At 38.2% G+C, this 23,169-nt stretch overlaps 1 protein-coding gene across 7 annotated transcripts in view; it reads left to right on the top strand.

Moving 5' to 3' along the window:
* The first annotated feature begins 3,940 nt into the window (after positions 1-3,940).
* The window catches only part of LOC125681353 (heat shock 70 kDa protein 12A-like), a 30,426-nt gene continuing 11,197 nt past the window's right edge, over positions 3,941-23,169 (top strand). For 5 of the 7 annotated variants that reach the window (XR_008800608.1, XR_008800607.1, XM_048921399.2 and 2 more), the window contains exons 1-2: positions 3,953-4,036; positions 23,013-23,116. The gene's annotated coding sequence lies outside the window, so the exon portion shown is untranslated. Of the gene's footprint in view, positions 4,037-22,009; positions 22,029-23,012; positions 23,117-23,169 lie in introns of those variants that run through there. The other 2 variants (XM_048921395.2, XM_048921397.2) reach the window with 2 other exon arrangements.

The following is a 23,169-nucleotide window of genomic DNA, read 5'->3' as shown; positions in this document are numbered from 1 at the left end:
GCTAAATTATCATACACTCTATAAGTAATTTCCATACAGCATTATAAGACCAATTCCATATGAACTGGTTATTACAAAAAATTACTGATTTAATGTAGTATTATCCATCCAGTAATGAGCCATCTGTGAAGAATAACATTGTGTTATCTATTATATAATTTTTTTAAAGCCCATCATTCTCAAAAACCCATAATGTCATACTTAACTTAATTGTGTCGTATAGCTGTCAGGATGGTCCCTCTAATGTTCCGAAAATATTTTGGCATGCCAAACTGCCAATCGAAGTGTACCCCGTCTACATAATTACTATCCATAGATTTCTTCACCCCTTTGATTTTCCAGCATGTTATGGCACTGTTTGGTGCGCAAGACAATTTTGCCTTTAGTAACTTGTTTGCCTCTCTCACATTCTCATTGTATTGCGAAGGTTGTACCACACGAGTTACTTCCCTTGGCAACAGTTGACACACAAACACTTGTTTGAAGTTATATCGCACTTTCCACACCTGTGCCATCGCATTGAGTTTAAAAATCACTTCCTGGGGCGTAATATCTAGGGAGTCCATATCATTCCCCCCATCTGAATTATCAGGCATTTGGGCGACGCTCCCACAGTGTTGTTGAATGAATTCAATTTCTCCACATCCATTGAATTTGTAATGTTTCCCCCGCTTATCCCATACAAGTGTGTTTTAACATTTACATTATTCAAGTTAAAGTTTTTGAGCTCAGGTTTGCTCTGCATATAGGATTGTAAACGTTTCACATGGGAACTTCCAGTGATTACAACATCCATGCCGATTTCCTCGGTAATATCGAATTAACGTTTACCTATATCAGGCCCAGGTTAACACTGGTTAACATCCGATGACACTCAAACAGGTACACTAAAATATATGCAACACAAATTGACTTACATGTGCTTTGGCTATAGGCCCTAATTATCTTCAGAAATGAAATTTAGTTTACTCTGGACTTGCCCAGCCATTAATTTAAGAAATTTCTAGAATGCGCCAATATGTGCCCTCTATATGCAAAGTTGCGTAACTCAACAATCAAAATTACCCCCCTTGCGCTAAACATGAACAGTACAAGGGAGATAACTCTAATAAGATATACAAGCCTACAGTTTGCCAAAAATTAGTTTATTTCATAAACGCTATTTTATGTTGTCTAAATGTTTTTAACATAACATATGGTTCTGATTTTCAGTGAAATGTTATATGCTCTGTCATTTGCACTACTGAAAGTTCAGTATACTTATGTTATACCCTTTTATTTTAGTTGACGATGAAGTGGATATTTGAGACCAGGGTCATGTCAAATTTTTAGTTTATATATACTACGTCAGTCTGTCATTGTTCATGTTAAAACTGTTACTATAGTCTACGACTGGGAGAAAATATATCTTTATATATTTGCTACTTTTCTTTCCTTGCCTTCCTCCATTTATACTTATTCCATTTATAATATTATGTCATACAAGAGATCTTCTATTTGTCAAGAAATGGGTGAATATTACGTCGACTTTGTGAGGAGGAGAACTTCATTAAGAAGGATACTTGTTTATGATCTAGGACTCCTTAGTGATGCTACCCCTCATAACCCCATCTATATTGTAATGGTGGATCAATATAAACTCGCTCGAGACTTGGGGGATGATCGATGGGTAGAGACGACTAGAATCGAGGCAGCGACCATTTTGTGCTCTGAGCGTTGGGTAGAAGATAATCTCCCTTCTCTGAACCGTAAATCTAGGTCCCAGGAAATCAAGCCATTGCGTCATGTAGCGACTGCTTCCTCTTCGGAGATATGTGTGGACATTTGTTTAAAGACAAATCCGGATCTTGAGGTAGTTTGTACCAATGCAGCAGATGATCATGTTCATGGAACTGAAGTAGTCAGTCAACAAGATTTTTCCGAAGTGCATGGCGGAGCAGAATTTTCTGTGGTTCATGACACGGCGGATCAGGAATGTTGTATGTTAGATACAAATGCAGATATTGCCACTGGATCAGAGTCAGCCTCACTAGTGCCGATACCTGTTCGAGTCACTTTAGGGAAACGTATGCGCCGCAATCGTCAGGTGAAGCAAAGGAGAATACGTTGGAAATATCCAAACATACCCGGTAGAACCCTGATCTAGCCCTTACAGTATTACCACCCAAGTCTAATCTCGCTCAACGCTGCCCTTACCCTAATTGTGAAAGGAGGGAGAAGAAGATCAAACGTCATGTTCACCGTCACAACATTCCTAAGATTTTCAGTGATATTCATCCTGTTCGATCTATTGATGATACTGCGGTATGCCAACTCCAGTGTTCTTCATTGATATCTTTGGTGACTGGTGCCTTGGGACAAGATGTTGATGTATTCACTGCAGTCGATTATATGAACCAGTCTGGCTTGATTCCGAAAACACAACTGTGCATCCAGATACCATCGGTTGTATGAGAAAATAGAGTGTCTCTCAAGGATGGACGGAACCACCAGAAGGATTTACTGTCTCGCCTGTCAACTCCCCAGCAGCCCTTTTTCATTGGGGGTGTTTAATAGTGTTGTTGTCACTTTTGCAGCCTATTCAGCGCGAAGAGTTTCGTACAAATGGGTTTGTTACAAGTGTTACGGAACATACTAGGGACATCTCTGATATTCAGGTTCCGTCAATGGACTCATCGACAGAAGACGAATTTACAGTGATTGATGTTAGCTATGGTTCCGACATAGAGGCTGGTAGCTCCGCTGTAAGCAGACCCGCAGAACAGCCTTCTGACATTGTGTAGGTTTACAGCGTTGATATTGTCACTGTGAATGAGGCCTTTGACAGCCATTTCCACTTGGATCGGAAATCGGTGGATGACCTCATCTCCTACGGTCTGTCCTGTAGTCAGCGTCCCAACCTGGAACTGACGGTTTCAGATGGAGTGATGATTTACAGTGAGTCTTCCACTCATAAAGAGATAGGGCACATCAGAAAACCATGGGGAATAACTGTAGGCGTAAATCCTAAGCGTTTAGAGAAACTCTCTCCGGAAAGGTTTTTTCACATGATTGACTTGTTGGATCTTCCTTATGTTGTAGCCTTATGAGAAGTTGGGTTGGATCGTACTGTACCAGTTAAGCTTTGGAGACGTCAGGAAGAAGTTTTACGTCAGGTGTTAATGCTTGCCCGCAGGGTCCGAGTCCTTTCTTTACATCTTCGTGGAATTTATCCGACAGGATTGGTATGGATGTACATGCTCGCTGTATGCAGATCTTGCAGAAGTCATGTAATACAAACCAACCGATACTTCTTTATTGCTTTACCAGTGATTCAGAATTGGTCAAGGAATGGATGGACGGTTTTTCATGTGTATATTTCGGGTTCACAGGTGCTGTAGAGGGTTTTAGTGCAGATCAAATTGCTGGACTTAAGTCTTTCCCAATGAATCGCATCTTGTTGGAAACAGATTCCCCCTACATGAAACCCGGTGGAGGAACTATAAATATTCCAGCTCTCATTAGCGACATTGCTACAGTAGTTGCATCTAAGCTTCAAATGACTGTGCAGTACCAGCTGAAGGAAACTGTGAAAAACTGTCGTCGACTGTATACCTTGTAGTATGTATGTTTACGAATTCCTGCTGAATTTAGGGCTGGATATTTTTCTGTCCAGGTTTAAGTGGAATTTATCATTGTACGTACTTTCTTTATATTCTTCATACTTTTCCCCTGCTAATTAAGGGTTGTATAGTGTCCGTTCAAGTGTACTTGTATAGAGAATTTTCGTTGTATTTTTGCACTTCTTGTATAGTCATACTGTTAAAGTATAATTTTTCCATATACATTCCTCTTATAATTATAAAGTGGGGAGGAGTGTAGTGTAAACGCATAATAAGTTCTTATTCTCCCAAGTCGTACTCATTTTTATGCATGACCACTGACCCAGGTATATTCCTACGTCACCGTATCCGTCCTGCTTGAGCGCCAATTCTGTTTGCCCCTTCCTTAGAAGCACACCTTTTCATTTGGCTGTTGTCTTCCATGCTTAGTTAAGGTAAGACACCAGATATTTCTATGTAATTTCCCGGCTACACAACAATATTGTCGGTTGAAAATTGTAATTTTATTAATAACAATTGTAGAAGTTGAAAACTTAGTTACAACCCCTATAATGGGGAGATCTCCGAGTATCAAAAATACAACTCAGACAGATTGTGATTATACAGAAATTGATCATTCCAAATATTAGACATTCCACAAAAGTAAAAAAAAATGTACATGTATGTTTTGGAGGGGCCTCTGTGGCCGAGTGGTTAGAGCATCGCGCTCAAAATCACACGGCCTCTCACCAGTTTTCCAGTTTAATTCGGAAGGTCAGTGGTCTCTTCCCAGATACATTGTATCTGTCCCAGATACATTTTATCTGGGTTCTCTCTTCCACCAACAAAAACTGGGCGCCACTAGATAACTGAACAATTGTTGAGTGTGGCGGAAAACATCAAAACAATCAATCAATCAAACAAACATGTAGGTTTACAAGTGATCATTTTGTTCATCAATTTTCTGCTTCAGAATACTAGTAAGTGACCAAGTATTTTTATCTTAATATGATACCATTCTCATAAACAACATGTCTTATGACAGATAAGGGAAAGCGCCCGTTTCACTGTAAGCCATAAATTTAAACTTTGGGGTACTATTTTTCAGATAAAGTATGTGTAATTTGTTTTAAATGAACACATTCAATGATATTCAGGTTTCTAAAACCTCTTATTTCCCAAACATATGATAAAACTGGCGCAACAATTTTATCTAATAAATATACCTCGCAATTCACAGGAAGGTCGAATTGTCCAATTTTCCAGATTACATCATACATGTACCTTGGTTTTTAAACTCGGTCACGCACATTTATTCTTGCTTTAAAAAGAAAACAGGTGAAAAGATAATAATAAAACCAAGGTATTTAAACTCTTTAACAATTTTCTAAACCCACATTGTAATTAAAAAAAAGATCGATTTCATACATAGGACCCTTAGAAAAAATCAATATTTCATTCTAACCTATATAAAATTTCAGTTTCCACTCTGCTCAATAAACGTTTTTAAACAAATCCAAAGCACATACTCTGTAGATCATCAGGCCTGCACGGGACTAGGGAGGGGGCGGCGGCGCTATTGAGAGGTTGTTTAGTATTGTTTTTCTCTTCAAAATATTTTCCCACTATATATCTTTTGTGAGTAGGGGCAATTAGATTTTGGAACGCAGTTCGCAGTTCACTATTCGCAATTCAATAGTGAACTGCATTCCAGAACACAGTTCCCAATTCAAATTTCTATATGCATAAAACAACACCACACGGGAATTATAAGGATGGGGTGCCAGTTACCAACCCCAAACACTGTGAAGAAATGGTGATGGTAATCTCTCTAGTTACGGAGATCCGCCCCTCCATTTGTTATGCATAACGCATTACACTTAGTCAATAAACATCGGGTTCGGAATTATCAAAGACCCCTACCCCGGGAACAGAAATTTTTGTGGTAGGGTATTAGTGGTCCTCTCCCACCAATGTGAAAAAATGGTGATGTTACTCTCTCTAGTTACGGAGATCCGCCCCTCCAATTTTTATGCATAACGCATTACACTTAGTCAATAAACATCGGGTTCGGAATTATCGAAGACCCCAACCCCGGGAACAGAAATTTTTGTGGTAGGGTATTAGTGGTCCTCTCCCACCAATGTGAAGAAATGGTGATGTTACTCTCTCTAGTTACGGAGATCCGCCCCTCCAAGTTTTATGCATAACGCATTACACTTAGTGAATAAACATCGGGTTCGGAATTATCGAAGACCCCTACCCCGGGAACAGAAATGTTTGTGGTAGGGTAGTAGTGGTCCTCTCCCACCACTGTGAAAAAATGGTGATGTTACTCTCTCTAGTTGCGGAGATCCGCCCCTCCAAGTTTTATGCATAACGCATTACACTTAGTCAATAAACATCGGGTTCGGAATCATCGAAGACCCCTACCCCGGGGATTGAAATTGTTGTGGTAGGGTATTAGTGGTCCTCTCCCACCACTGTGAAGAAATGGTGATGTTACTCTCTCTAGTTACGGAGATCCGCCCTCCAAGTTTTATGTATAACGCATTACACTTAGTGAATAAACATCGGGTTCGGAATTATCGAAGACCCCTACCCAGGGGACTGAAATTTTTCGGGAAGGGTATTAGTGGTCCTCTCCCACCACTGTGAAAAAATGGTGATGTTACTCTCTCTAGTTACGGAGATCCGCCCCTCCAAGTTTTATGCATAACGCATTACACTTAGTCAATAAACATCGGGTCCGGAATTATCAAAGACCCCTACCCAGGGGATTGAAATTTTTGTGGTAGGGTATTAGTGGTCCTCTCCCACCACTGTGAAAAAATGGTGATGTTACTCTCTCTAGTTACGGAGATCCGCCCCTCCAAGTTTTATGCATAACGCATTACACTTAGTCAATAAACATCGGGTCCGGAATTATCAAAGACCCCTACCCAGGGGATTGAAATTTTTGTGGTAGGGTATTAGTGGTCCTCTCCCACCACTGTGAAGAAATGGTGATGTTACTCTCTCTAGTTACGGAGATCCACCCCTCCGAGGTTTATGCATAACGCATTACACTTAGTCAATAAACATCGGGTTCGGAATCATCGAAGATCCCTACCCCGGGGACTGAAATTTTTCTGGTAAGGTATTAGTGGTCCTCTCCCACCACTGTGAAAAAACGGTGATGTTACTCTCTCTAGTTACGGAGATCCGCCCCTGCAAGTTTTATGCATAACGCATTACACTTAGTCAATAAACATCGGGTCCGGAATTATCAAAGACCCCTACCCAGGGGACTGAAATTTTTGTGGTAGAGTATTAGTGGTCCTCTCCCACCAATGTGAAAAAATGGTGATGTTACTCTCTCTCTAGTTACGGAGATCCGCCCCTCCAAGTTTTATGCATAACGCATTACACTTAGTGAATAAACATTGGGTTCGGAATCATCGAAGACCCCTACCTCGGGGACTGAAATTTTTGTGGTAGGGTATTAGTGGTCCTCTCCCACCACTGTGAAGAAATGGTGATGTTACTCTCTCTAGTTACGGAGATCCGCCCCTCCAAGTTTTATGCATAACGCATTACACTTAGTCAATAAACATCGGGTTCGGAATTATCGAAGACCCCTACCCAGGGGACTGAAATTTTTGTGGTAGAGTATTAGTGGTCCTCTCCCACCACTGTGAAAAAATGGTGATGTTACTCTCTCTAGCTACAGAGATCCGCCCTTCCAAGTTTTATGCATAATGCATTACACTAAGTGAAAAAACATCGGGTTCGGAATCATCGAAGACCCCTACCCCAGGGATTGAAATTTTTCGGGAAGGGTATTAGTGGTCCTCTCCCACCACTATGAAGAAATGGTGATGTTACTCTCTCTAGTTACAAAGATCCGCCTCTCCAATTTTTATGCATAATTCATTACACTTAATGAATAAACATCGGGCTTGGAATTATCGAAGACCCCTAACCCAGGGACTGATATTTTGGGGGTAGGGTATTAGTAGTCCACTCCCACCATTGTGAAGATTTGTTGAAGATACTTTTGATAGTTACGTAGATCCGCCCTCCTATTCTTATTCATAATGCAATGCACTTCGTGAATAAATATTGGGTTCGGAATCATTGAAGACGCCTACCCCGGTGCCTAGTACTATCATTTACAGCCCTCATTTGATGTCTTAGGGGTGCCTCCTGGGGTCTTCCAAGGGTATGGTCTCCTTTCAGACCTCTCTTATAAATGTCTGTAGGGTATTGAAATAAAACAAAACTGATAAAGGACTAGACAACAATGAAACCAAGCATATAGAACCTTTAAAAAGGTCACATAGGGCTTTAAGGGCAATATTGAGCTCACCCGAAAATTCATGAATTTACATGTAGCGTGATAATTTCATGTAGGGTCATAATGATGGCCAATAACAACTTAATCTTTGAAGAATCCACAAAAGGAGTATGCAGGCAAGGAGGGGGACCTCTAAAGCCATCGTTTTCCGTTCTCAGTTTGGGGCTGTAGGGGTACCCCCTTTGGATTCCCATGGGTGGACCACTTTTCAGACCTCTCTAATAATTGAATTTTGGGTGATGAATGAAAAGAAAGCGGATAGACAGATAGAGAACAAGAAGGTGAAACACATAGAATACTTTTAAAAGGTCACATATAGGTACGGAAGCATATTAGGGCCGCAGCAGTATCTTTTTTTTAGTTTGTTATAACAAATTCATAATTTGTTATAACAGATAATTAATTTGTTATAACAGATTATTAATTTCTTATAACAGATTATTAATTTGTTATAACAAATTAGTAATTTGTTATAACAAATTAATAATCTGTTACATGATGTATAACAAATTGAGCTCAATTGAAAATTCCTAATTTTGCATACACCTGTAAACACCTGTGTTTTTCCCACCACTCGTCGGTACATTGTTTCACTGCATGTGCAGCACAGTTTCACCAAATAAAAGAAGGGTCATGAACAACGACAATCACATGCTAGTAATTTCAATTTGATAAATAGCAGCTCAAAGAAATGTTTACCATAAGGAGTTGTTTATTTTTAACGTAAGGTTTCCATTGTAATTAGGAATACATATGTAGGTGATTAAGGTGAATGTAGGACAGAAAGTCACAGGACAAAAAGTCACGGACAAAATGACCATGGACAAAAAGTCACAATAAGAAATTTTATGAAAGTAGGACAAAATGTCACAGGACAAAAAGTCACAGGACAAAAATTCACAGGACAAAAAGTCACAGTTTTATAAGAAAATAAGACAAAAAGTCACAATTAGAAATTTTATGAAAGTAGAAAAAAATGTCACAGGACAAAAAGTCACAGTTTATAAGAAAATAAAAAAATATTTATTTCTGATATATATTTGAAAACATATCTGTTCTTTTTGTAAAGTTTAAAAATATATATATATGCAAAATTTATATCATCTATGAGATTTTGATAATAATTATAAAATTGTTATTCCTTTTAAATATCATATTTATTGTAAAATATTATAGATCGGTAAAGTTGGCTACTAGTAACCAGCTACTAGTAACTGGCTACTTAAAAAGAGAATAGTTAGCTACTAGTAGCCAGCTACTAAAAGTAAGAAAAGTTAGCTACTCGTAGCCAGCTACTACAAAATATAAAAGTTATAATTACTGATAGCCAGCTACCAGATAAAGGTTAATGAGTTTGAAAATTATTATCTATCAGATTTATTTCTAAAGAGGACGAGGAGTCGTATGATATTTCAAGCTCAATTATCCCCAATTACATAACGTTGCAATGCAAAATACAAATAAACTTTTTCAACTGAGTGTTTACTTTAAAAATGATACGGATTGAATTCAGACCTTCATTCATTTGATATACCATCCATTTTGAGATATCTGCTACTTTTACAATTTGATTCGAGTTACCCTGAAATTTCAACATTTCAAAATGGATGGTATATCAAATGAATGAAGGTCTGAATTCAATCTGTATCATTTTTAAAGTAAACACTCAGTTGAAAAAGTTTATTTGTATTTTGCATTGCAACGTTATGTAATTGGGGATAATTGAGCTTGAAATATCATACGACTCCTCGTTCTCTTTAGAAATAAATCTGATAGATAATAATTTTCAAACTCATTAACCTTTATCTGGTAGCTGGCTATCAGTAATTATAACTTTTATATTTTGTAGTAGCTGGCTACGAGTAGCTAACTTTTCTTACTTTTAGTAGCTGGCTACTAGTAACTGGCTACTAGTAGCTAACTTTTCCTGGTTCAAGTAGCTGGCTACTAGTAACCAACTTTTCTCTTTTTAAGTAGCCAGTTACTAGTAGCTGGTTACTAGTAGCCAACTTTACCGATCTAAATATTATTTTGATTTTTAGAAGAGATTTTTTATTATAATAATACAAGTGTATATACATTGTCATTTTTGTGACTTTTCCTTCCGATTTTGTGACTTTTTGTCCAGTGGCGTTTTGTCCTGTGACTTTTTGTCCTGTGACTTTATGTCCGTATTCCGGAGATGAATTTATTTATGTACTCAACTGTGATGCAATGTGAGCAAAGAATCAAATTTTTATCACCTAAACAAATGAAAATTAAAAATATCTCTACTTTTAAACAAACCTTTAGAAAACTCCGTACTTTCAAAATAAAATGAACTGTGCTCCCCTTCCTAGAATGCCCATATTTCACATTAATAATAACACGGGTTTTTTTTCTAACTTGATAAATACTTCATTACACGCATGTATAATTTACTAAATGTATATATAAAACAGCTTTTTGTCTTTATATTTTTGTATACCATTTCATAATGATGATGAGATCCAATAAATTGAATCGAGTACATGTAGTCTTGAAATATCACAAAGTATGCAGTTGACAACGATTGAAATAAAAATGCAGACGTTTTCTCGTTTATTAACTTGCGCGTCTTCTGAATGAAAGTTGTAAAACAAACCTGCTAGGTTTTGATTCTTGGAACTCACCAGGTCCTGCAGTCCCTCCATTGTCCTGATCTCAAAGGATCCTCTGGCCCTTTACCATACAGTACAACATCGCAAAAGCTACGCATTCCATTTCCTTGACAGGTCTGGGGGAGTGACCAGTACGCCTAATCCTTGGTATCCCTGTGGTTTATGGATATGCGGGCACATATATGCACCACATCGTTGCCATGACCGTCCTTTATCATTAGCAGGGGCCATCTGCGCTCATTTTCAGGCACAGCCTTGTAACCACTGTTTGTAGGTAGAGGGAGAGGGGGTAGAGTAGCCAACGTTTCGTCCCAGTTACATTTAGGTGAACCAGAATCACAAACGCTTTTCTCTAGGCGTTCCACCCGGGGGCTATCCCAAGTACAACCCAACCCCCCAACCCCCCCCAACCCCCGTCCAGATCCCCGGTACTCTTATGCAGGGGAACATGCGATTGGCAGAGGTAGAAACTCGCCTAGGTACACGGATCTGCGGTATGATGGGAAATCTACTTGGAAATCCTTCTTCCACAAGATTGTTCAGCTACATGTAGCTTGCAATCAACAATTGAAAGAGATGGAGCATCACATCCAATTCTACTTCTGAAATGACACTTCGAGTGACTATTACACCTTGTTGTTTGAGATGGACGATAACCCCTCACTGGCTGAGATCTTGAGACGTTTCGAGAAGCGCTTCAAATCGTCAGTGCATACATCAAATGAATTTCCAGTCAGTTTCTCGGTGTGGGAGAATCGCTGAACCAGTGGGCGGAACGGGTCCTCACCTTAGCGATACATGTTTTTCCATTTGTGCCTGATGTGCATTCACATTTCATTGCTCGGCTGTTTTATAGTCGAGGATCGAGATGCAGTTTTGTACGCCCTGGATGGTATATCTAAGAATGTAAAGAAAGCTACATGTGTGGACAGGATGCAGTACTACCAGCATTCCCGATAAACAAAGTCAATTTAAGCCCATGAAGGAAATGAGGATGGTAATCCAGGAGGAGGTCCAACAACCGGTGGGAACGATGTCATTGAAGGATTTACGGGACATGTCTGAGAAATGAGGAACCGGAGAAGGAACTGCGGGACAGAATCCTTCCCCCAGATGAACCATTCATCACTGCAGGACATGAACAGAAACCCCCGGGTGTTTCAAGTGTGGGGCTGCTGTCTATTTCAAGAGGGGCTGACCGTAGCTCAATACGGAACTTTCGGGATATACCGGAACGACCGATTATATTTGACGTTTATACACCACGGTCACGTGATAATAACCAATTGTAGGGCAAAGTTGACAACGATACATACATGTATTGTGTTTCGCTAACAGACGGTCCGTAAAGAGCTATGCGCAGTCCCACGATGACGATCCAAGTCACTATTGGTGCTTAGTACCTGGGTGTAAATTAGATGGAAGGGAAAAAGTGCATTAAGACGCGTACCATTGGATGCAAGGCGTAAAGTTTTACCAATATCCTCAAGATATTCCCTAGATTTATTTCCCGCGCCGACTCGCATAATTTAATCAATTGTATTTTCCTATAAAATGGTTGTAGTGATTCCTTTCTTTCAAAGATAGCATTTAAATGCAGGAAATTGATAGCAATTGAAATATTCCATGTTTGTTTACTTAGTTGTTATTGTAATCCGGAAGTGACATGCCCTACAATTACGTTCAACGCGCGATAAAAGTCAGAGTGGATCCGTATCTCGAAAGTCCCGTATTGGAAGGATGCACCCAGAAGGCAACGGTGAAGCCTAGGGAAAATTCCGATGCAGGGAGCGACGATCCATCCACCATTGGCTAAAGAAGGGTCTATCCACGGGGATGTATAGATGTTGACACCGGAGCGCTCTTCGGAAAGGCCTACGATATTGGTATTGGACACTGGCAAAGCAAAAAAAGCTCATTGCACGAGTCATCGGGGAAAAGGGACAACCGTGCACTCAATTGTGTGCGTCATTTAAAGAGCAACAGGATCCGAGTCCGGTTCCTGGAGGCACCAGAGAAGAAGGAGGAATCTGGATACTAAATCATCGGATGGGAACACGACAAGTTTGAAGCCTTCTCCATGGATGAGTCATGTGTCCCAGACAGGTTCGAATTCCCATAGGATATTGCAGTGCCAGAGCTGAAAGGGTTTGGAGAAAGGGAGCTGGAGTATTAACCAGATCAGATGTCACCTGTTCAGGAGGAGGACGTGGATAATGAGACACTTGAGAAATGCCCGGAAGCAGCGACGCAGAAAGTTTCTCAGCCAGAGGAGAAAAATGGGTTGGAGATGGTTTTTGGCTAAGCAGCGAAGGAGACGGATGACATGCCCTGTTAGCATGCTTCTGGGCCCTACAGATACTTCTTTGCCCCCGTTGGGCAATTACGCCTGACCACATGATCCATTGTAGAAATGACAATCCAGGGAGTGCAACTGCAAGCAGTAGTGAACACAGGTAATAAGGTCAGTGTTATTTTCACCATTGTCTAGGAGGAACTTGATCCAAAGTCGCTCATAAAGCAACATGACTGTCACCCTTGTGCAGGCTGGCGAAAACGCAAGGATGAGAGGATTTATCACCGGTCCCGTGGATATACGCCTAGGAAATGTGGAATACAGTTTTCAAGCCTATGTGGCTACCCTAGAGGATCATATCATGTAGAAATGGAGCTCCTGCATCATCACAAAGCTCGCCTGGATTTAAAATTTGGTACTCATTTGGAAAGGAGAAAGTCCCCGTGACGTTTGGGCTTTCTGGGGAGAAACAGGAGGCCCAATTCTCTATGGCCAAAACAGTCCAGGTTTCATATGCCAAGTTGATATTTGCCTTCGTTATGACCCTATATTATCTAAGATTAGGAACTTTCAGGTGAGCTCAATTTCCCATAAAGGCATATGCTGAACCTTTCGAGGGTTCCATAGGTTTGTCTTCGCTGTTCTCCATCCGTGTATCAGTTTCATTTTGTTCGAACACCATATTCAACTATTAAAGAGGTCTAAAAATTGGAAACACCTTCGCGAGGCCAAATTTGCTACCCCTTCAATCCAAAACTAAGGGCAAAAAGGAGAGCCCAAGGGATCCCTTTCCTTGACTCCACACTCCTTTTGTGGACCTTTCAAACATAAGTAGGGGTTTTCGATGATTCCGAACCCGATGTTTATTCTATGCGCGTAATATTTTATCAATAAAAATTGAAGGGCAATCTCCATATTAAGAGAAACTACCATTACCATTTCTTCACAGTAGTAGGGGTAGACCACTAATACCCTAACTCCAACTTCTCATTCCCCGGGGTAGGGGTCTTCGATGATTCCCAACCCTATGTCTATTCACTAATAGTGATTCAATATGTTAAAAATTGGAGGAGCGAATCTCCGTAACCAGAAAAAATAACATCACCATTTCTTCATAGTGGTGGGAGAGGATCCCTAATACCCTTCCACTAAAATTTCAGTACCTGGGGTAGAGGTCTTCGATGATTCCGAACCCGATGTTTATTCACTTAGTGTAATGGGTTGTGCATAAAAAATGGAGGGGCGGATCTCCGTAACTAGAGAGAGTAACATCACCATTTCTTCATAGTGGTGGGAGAGGACAACTAACACCCTTCTCCCAAAATTTCAGTCCCCAGGGTAGGGGACTTCGATGATTCCGAACCCGATATTTATTCACTTAGTGTAAAGCATTATGCATAAAAATTGGAGGGGCGGATCTCCGGAACTAGAGAGAGTAACATCACCAATTCTTCACAGTGGTGGGAGAGGACCACTAATACCCTTCCACAAAACTTTCAGTTCCCGGGGTAGGGTTCATCGATGATTGGGAACCCTATGTTTATTCACTTAGTGTAAAGAATTATGCATAAAAATTGGAGGGGCGGATCTCCGTAACTAGAGAGAGTAACATCACCATTTCTTCACAGTAGTGGGAGAGGACCACTAATACCCTTCCACAAAAATTTCAGTCCCCGGGGTAGGGGTCTTCGATGATTTGGAACCCGATGTTTATTCACTTAATTTAAAGCATAAGGCATAAAAATTGGAGGGGCGGGTCTCCGTAACTAGAGAGAGTAACATCACCATTTCTTCATAGTGTTAGGAAAGGACCACTAATGCCCTACCCCCAAAATTTCAGTCCCCGGGGTAGGGGTCTTCGATGATTCCCAACCCGATGTTTATTCACTAAGTGTAATGCGTTATTTAAAAATGTCGGAGGAGCGGATCTCCGTAACTAAAGAGAGTAACATCACCATTTCTTCATAGTGGTGGGAGAGGACCACTAATACCCTACCACAAAAATTTCAGTTCCCGGGGTAGGGGTCTTCGATGATTCCGAAACCGATGTTTATTCACTAAGTGTAATGCGTTATGCATAAAAATTGGAGGGGCGGATCTACGTAACTAGAGAGATTACCATCACCATTTCTTCACAGTGTTTGGGGTTGGTAACTGGCACCCCATCCTTATAACTCCGGTGTGGTGTTGTTTTATGCATATAGAAATTTGAATTGCGAATTGCGTTCTGGAATGCAGTTCACTATTGAATTGCGAATAGTGAACTGCGAACTGCGTTCCAAAATCTGAAAGCCCCTTTTGCGTATTGGTTTGTAACATTATTACCCAGCTTTAACAGGAGATTCGCTATTGTTGTTTCTTTACTAAGTGCAATTTTGTGCCAAAATGAGATAATACGCGTTTATATTTGTATGTGCATGGGATGTCGGCCAAGTTCACCGTACACCATGCAGTCGGGAGTAGATTGTTTTAATTTCAATAATAATTTGCAAAATTTAAGGTGGACTCTTTCTATAATTGCATTATTTGAAAATCCCCACACCTCACAGCCGTATAATAAGATGGGTTGAACAATTTTATCAAATAAATCTAACTGACACTGTATTGATAGGTTATGCAAATGTCCTTTTTTAAGAATGTCATAAACTGCTTTATTGGCTTTTTCTACTTGTTTTTGTTTGGCTTTTTTGAATGATCCTGATGTGTTAAATACGATACCCAGGTAGTTAATGTCGTCAAAAATTTCAATGTTTTTGTCGCCACAAACAAAAGTATGATTCCGTTTTGGATTACCCTTACTGATTATCAAGATTTCTGTTTTGTCAACGTTTGTCTTTAAATTCCATTTTTCGCAATATTTATAAAAATCATCAATTTGGACCTGTAATTGTTCTGCAGATTCAGCTATCAAGACAGTGTCATCGGCATATAATAATGCAAACAATCTAAAGTACAAATTCAAATGTTGTTCAAACATTTCAGATACCGTAGGTAAACCATCAACAATATTGTGCTGAAAAAAGTCTTGCATGTCATTTAAATATATTGAAAATAAGAATGAAGACAAATTTTCCCCTTGTCTAACACCATTTTCACGATTTTAAAAAAAAATTGAAATCTCATTACCATGTACTATTCTTGACTTAATATGATTATACATATTTGTAATAACATTATACATGTGTCCATTGATATTGTTTGCACAAAGTTTAGACCTTTCCGCCATACATTGTCAAATGCTTTTTTCAAAATCGATGAATGCACAATAAAGTTTTTTCTTTTTCAATTTCAGTAATTCCGATAAAGTGTGTATTGAAAATAAATGATCGGTAGTTGAATATTGTTTTCTGAATCCTGCTTGATTTTCATGTTGTATTTCGTATTCTTCTGCAAATATGTTCAATCTATCGTTCAGTATCGATGTAAAAAGTTTACCAACACAGCTTAAAATGGTAATAGGTCTATAGTTCTGGGGATCATTTTTCTCCCCTTTGTTTTTGTAAATCGGAATAATGTTTCCCAACATTCTGGTAGTTTACCAGTACTAAAAATTATGTTGAATAATTTTTCATATAGTGGAAGCATAATGTGTATTGACGACTTTATGTCTTCATTCTTTCTATGATCTTCACCAGAAGTTTTGTTATTTTTTGATTTATTGATAGCTTTTAATATTTCATCTTGTGATATATGTTGATTTAAGTTGTGGTTTATTTCTCCGATTTGAATTGCTTTTATTTCATTATTATGTGATTCTTCTGTATGGTTGCTTTATTTAATTCTTTAAAATACTTATACAATTCATCAATCTTGAAGCCCGTGCTAGACCTAACAGAAACATCCAAAAGACCGTAAAATTAGCACAACGGGGTGTGAAGTCAATGAAGCGAGAAACTTCTTGGACTTCGAGATAACGCATGTGTTTTTAGCACTTGGGACAGTAAATCTACTTCGAGATAAGCCAGATATCCTAGATTTCCGTGTTCGAGATACAGGTTGTTTTTTTCTTCTTAAATCATGAATATAGTAAAACTAGCCGGGACCGTCGACTCACTTCGAGACATCCGTGGTATTCGACATATCGCTGTTTGAGATACCGAAGTTTACCTGTATAAGGTTATGTGACTGAAACTTTAGAAAAAGATATTGATGAGAAACCAGTTATTTTGAGGCTAAAACACCATTTATTAATGAAAAATTGGAAACTGTTTCAATATAAACTCTTTGATTTGTACATTATGTATCATATTTGGACAAGTCACCATATCCTGTAACACAGATAAAAAGATTAGTGAAAATGGGAATATGAAAGCTATAACTTTAAGTCCAAATGTCGTGTTTTGGGTGAAAAAAACCCTACAAAACCTGAAACTCCATACAAAATCCTTTTCGATATTTTCAAAATATTGTGATGGCTAGGTGCCTTTGTGTTTTGTTTTGATCTCAAATTTGATAAATCGGATGCGTTTTAAATCAAGTTTTCTTTCTACAATGTATATGCAGTATATTTCTACGTGTATACCAGAGTATAAATATTGTCAGAGTTTTCCTTTTTTTAAAAAGAAGGTTGTTGAACTTTTAATTTCATCATTAGTATTATTTGCATCTTTTCATGCATGCATGATATAGCCCCTCTAACATACATATGTGCGTATGTATCAATCAAAAAGGTTTGATTACAAGTACAGATCAAATTATCATATCTAGACTGCAAAGTGAATGACTCATCTATGTATAAGTGTAGATACTAGTACGAACAAATGTAACCTGTCTAGAATATGATATGGGACACCATATCATGATTCATTTTAGTGGATTCTAAAATATTCTAAAGAACTTTTAATAAATTTGAAATCGTAAAATTTTCTCAATCAATATCAAATGGTTTGACGTTCAACACTTTACACGACCACTCCTCACGATGAATTAAAGACTAGACTTTTTGACATCATAGTTGCTTCTTCAACAAAAATGGAAAACGGAAATGTCTATATGCAGTGATAAGTCATTAAAAAATTACATTCTTAAACACCAATCTGATTCCACGCACAAGTACTCTGAAGTTGAAATAAAAAATATGCTTGAGTTCCTCATTGACAATATTTTCGTAGTCTTTCGTGATCAGGTCTTTCAACAGTCTGTTGGAATTCCCATGGACACGAATTGTGCTCCCTTGTTAGCTGACCTGTTTATATATTCCTATGAAGCAGAATTTATTCAAAAACTTCTGCGTGAGAAGAAAACAATTCTTGCTGTGGCCTTCAATTCGACATTTAGATAGATCAACGACGTATTATCTATTAACAATAATAATTTTCATTCATATGCATGTGGATTCGATATATCCCCGTAAACTCGAAATAAAAGACACCACAGAGTCGTGCACTTCTGCTTCATATTTAGATGTTTTATTGAGAGTAGATATTAACGGCAAACTAACAACTCAACTTTATGACAAACGGGATGATTTCAGCTTCTCCATCGTCAACTTCCCATAATTATGTAGCAATATTCCATTATCACCTGCATATGGTGTTTATATCTCTCAACTGATTCGATATGCAACAGCTTGTTTTGCGTATGATCAGTTTTTAAATCGAGGCAGGCTACTGACAAACAAGTTGATGGTGCAGGGGTTCCAAATGTCTCGTTTAAAATCAGCATTTCGCAAATTCTATGGTCGTTATAACGATCTAGCTTGCCAATACAACCTATCATTGGGTCGAATGATGTCTAACATGTTTCATGCCGATTGTTACGCTCAAATTTTGGGCTGAAACCTTCATTTGCCAATAAAAATCGCTAAAAACTGGATTTTGGAAGAAAATACTTTTTTCTCTCCATTAGGCATATATGAGTTACCATATGAAGATTTATACATTAGAATAAACTGTTAACACAAAACAAGTGCCCCTTCAAAAGTGGTCTGTTAATGCCCTATATTTTTGCAGTTACTCCCCTTACACCGGAAGTTGGGGGGCGCGCTTACTATTCCGGTCCTAAGTTTAACATAAATAGTATTAACAAACAGTGTATAGTAAAGCTTGCGCAACCAAATTCTTTATCAAGCTGAGTTTTAACAGTTTATACTATATCTATGACAAAATAAGCTTCAGTTTCTTCGATTTTATAAGAAAATTTTAATACGTGCACTTCGTAAAATTGTCGAGTTGCGGAAAGGGGGATGGGGAATATAGCTGTATTTGACGTTTAGTCCAAATTATTGTGCAATTAATAACGAGAATTTCAGAAGTAATCTACGAAAGCCCAGAAGGCTCATTCGAGATTCGAAATTCAAAATACGAGTTTCGAAATTCAGAATACGAGATTCGAAATTCAAAATCCAAATTAACTAATCAAAATGTTGGTCACAATAGATTAAAGGGTAGAGAGTACATGCATATAAACTTAAAATATGACAAGAAGCTTATTCTTCTAATATGTTTACCAAACAACGAAACATTTCTTTTAAAACTATAAATGTTATGATGTATGCTTAGCATGCAGACAGCTGTGGGTGTTTGGGTCAAGTACTTATCTATTATATTTAAACAATGGAGGAAATTCGAACCATGAATAAATATTTCTCTCCGATCTATGTTCTTTTTACAATTTTTTAGGGTCCAGGAAGCTTAACTACATGTGTCATTACGACAGAAAAATAATCTATCCATGTTTTGAAAATTATCTTATCCCACTGATTCATATTATGGGCAATGTTTTGACATTATAAATCATGTCATTATATACAAACAGGCCTGTAGAAAGTCAGGTTCATAGAAAGCGAGGAGGGGGTGGAACCAGGTCGAATACACCTCAAATAGTACACTTTAACTGAAATGGAATCAAGGTTATATGAATAAAATTAACTGATGACACCCCGTAGCAGTGGATTCTGATTTTAGATTAATTTATAGGTTTACCCGCACACCTTTTTTTCTGCTTGAATGATCATATTATAATTTATTTTACATGAAGATAACTGTACATGTTTGAGTTAACAATGACACAGGCGCATGGGTTCAGCCCCCCACCCCCACCCCCACCCGAATAGCCTACTTGAGTTGATTTAATTATTTTTGTTCAAAATTTCTCTGATGCATGTCACAATGTCTTGTCTACCCCAAAAGGCCAAAATAATTCAAAATAAGCCTTTTTATTGAATACCCTTAATACCCTGTGATGGTATAAATTTATTAAAAGGGGCTTATTTTGATTTATTTTGGACTTTTGGGGTATGCAAGATATTGTTGATATTCATTAAAGAGATGTTCAACAAACATGTATAACTCATGTAGCTTATTTGACCGGAGGAGGGGGGGGGGGGGGCGAACCCAAACACCTGTGAACTACATGTATGAAGGAAAATTTATAATGTAATTACCGGTATTAATTATCAAGTGTTTATCCACCAGACCCGTAGCCGGCCGGCAATTTCAAAAAGGGGGAGGGGAGAGGAAAACTAACTGGGAACAAACCACCCATTTTAATGTTTGACCAAATATCCACAGGCACCTGAAGTAGCGACACTACAACCAACACCCATCCCGCTTTTTCTGATTTTTTTTTTTTGCGGCGATAATTTCTCTGAAATGTGTGGATTTCTTGTCTATCTGATACCAATTTCGATTTATATAATCGTTTCACGCTTTTTGTAAGCTTTAGAGATTGGCCTAGCCTTCTATTGGTATAACAAATTGTATTCTATTATACCGGTAGAAGGCCAATCTCTAAAGCCTACAAAATGCGTGAAACGATTATATATAAATCGAAATAGGGATGGGATCGACAAGGAATCCACAAATTTCGGAGAATTTATCGTCGCAGAAAAAATCAGAAGAGGGTGTTGGTAGTAGTGTCCATACTTCAGATGCCTGTACAAATATCTTCCTCATCCGTTTATTTTTTATATGCGCCTGGGTGTAAATACTAGAGGAAATTCGAACCATGAATACTTATTTCTCTCCCATCTATGTTGTATCTTTTTATATATATATTTTTATGTTTCATGAAACTTAACTACGTGCGTCATTATTCATTACCACAGAACACTAATTTATCCACATTTTAAAAAAAATAGCTTGTCCCATGTATTTGTAAATGTATGTTGTATGTTCAAGTATGTATAATCTCAGGAGCCGGTAATTTTGTCCGTAAGAGTAATAGTAGGGTTCTATACTATATCACCCCCTAATAAATATTAGGAGGTGATATAGTATAGACCCCTACTATTATTATATTACAGACAAAATTACCAGTTCCTGTGGTACGTAGGCTGATATAATATGAATCAGTGCATAAGATAATTTTTAAAACGTGGATAGATTAGTATTCTGCCGTTATCACGCACGTGGTTAAGCTTCCTGGAGCCTAAAAAATGTAAAAAGATACAACATAGATCCGAGATAAATATATATTCATGGTTCGAATTTCCTCCATTCTTTATATATACACTGCAGATAACTGAAAAAAATCAAACTAGAATCAATTGTTGAAGGGGTATCTTCGGTTAATACGGTAGGCTTCATATACGATTTCACTTTAAAGTATATCATGATGTGTATTCGTCATTATTTGACCTGGTTATCACATACAGTGCAGAATTAATATGTGGGAGCAGCTGGAACAAGTTTTCTGTCTGCCTCCTTTCCCGCTTTCTACGGACCTGCCTGCATGCTAAGCATACATCAAAACATTTATAGTTTTAGAGGAAATGTTTCGTTGTTTGATAAACATATTAGAAGAATAAGCTTCCCGTCATATTCTAAGTTTATATCCATGTACCCTTTAACCTTTAATCTATTGTGACCTACATTTTGATTGGTTAATTTGGATTTTGAATTTCGAATCTCGTATTTTGAATTTCGAATCTCATATTTTGAATTTCGAATCTCGAATGAGCCTTCTGGGCTTTCGTAGTAATCTGTTTTAAAAACAACGAACACCTAGAATTAAAAGCACAATGAATCAGGCACGTAGCATCGTTAAAGAAAGAGGGGGAGAAGATATCTTATTTTATTATAATTGATTAATTATAATTTCTAAAATAAATATTGTGTTCCATAATTAAAATTAATTCAGTAAAGTGTCAATCAAAATATTTTTTGAAGCTTTGTTCCGAAAGTTCCCCGGGAATTGAAGTCGGCAAAGAATGTGAGATGCTGAGCAATATTGTATGTATATAATTATAAGGTATCAAAAAAATAATAAGAAGAAATAAGAAATCGCGATTAAACAGCTGTTAGGTGTTGTTGTTTTTTATCACATGTACCTTAGATCGTTGTGTATATGTTTATTCCGATGACTTTCATAGTTGAGTTACTCCCCTTTACGTGTACGGCATGCCGTAAACACCACAAAATATCGATGGTTAACTCAAACATGAAATATTTCCCCATTGTCCGATTTTTTTTATGCTGTTAAGCACGCGTTTGTTCATTAAATTCCATCGAATTTGTTTCTGTTGCAATTACTTTGAGGTGATTTGCTAGATTAAATAGACTAGAAGCATCGTTTTATTGATTAGTTATGAGTTATTAACATCGAATTCAGCTCGCAAGTATTTAAAATCGGCCGGAGAATGCCTCCTTTAGCTGGAGGCGGTGAAATTTCCAGTTTACGTAATAGCGCCGGTTCTGACGTTTTCCTGGCACTCTAAATATCAAAATCATAAAAATGCTAGGAAAACATCAGATATTTCGGACTACTTCGAGTTCTGTGTTCTCGATGTTGATTTCACACCCAGGTCTTTCTGAACGTTGATCCTTTGGACAAAAGTACAGGGGTTTCAACAGTCTCGATTGAAGTCAGCATTTTGCAAATTCTATGGTCGTTATAACGATCTAGTTCGTCAATACAACCTATCATAGGGTCAAATGCTGTCTGACGTGTTTCATACCGATTGTTAAGCCGTTCTTGGCACACTGATTTTGACTGCGGATAACTCCGTTTACCTGATCAGGATATAGGGCTCACGGCGGGTGTGACCGGTCGATAGGGGATGCTTACTCCTCCTAGGCACCTGATCCCACCTCTGGTGTGTCCAGAGGTCCGTGTTTGCCCAACTATCTATTTTGTATTGCTTGTAGGAGTTATGAGATTGATCACTGTTCGTTATTTTCATCTTTCATTGAAACGACTGACTTGCTACATTACAGTTTAATGCAAGCACATTGAACATTTTGATGGCTAAACCCGGCAGTTGTTAGTATAAAAACCTTTGCGTCAAGCTGATCTCTTTTGGCGTCATCAAGCAAGGGAGGTAAGACATCATACATGTACTATTTTGATACTTCATACCACAGCAACATTTTA

The sequence above is a fragment of the Ostrea edulis genome, chromosome 2 (genome assembly GCF_947568905.1).
Source record: "Ostrea edulis chromosome 2, xbOstEdul1.1, whole genome shotgun sequence".
Taxonomy (NCBI): Eukaryota; Metazoa; Mollusca; class Bivalvia; order Ostreida; family Ostreidae; genus Ostrea; species Ostrea edulis.
The sequence above is the reverse complement of the archived record's forward strand: the minus strand, read 5'-3'. Positions and strand labels throughout refer to the sequence as shown.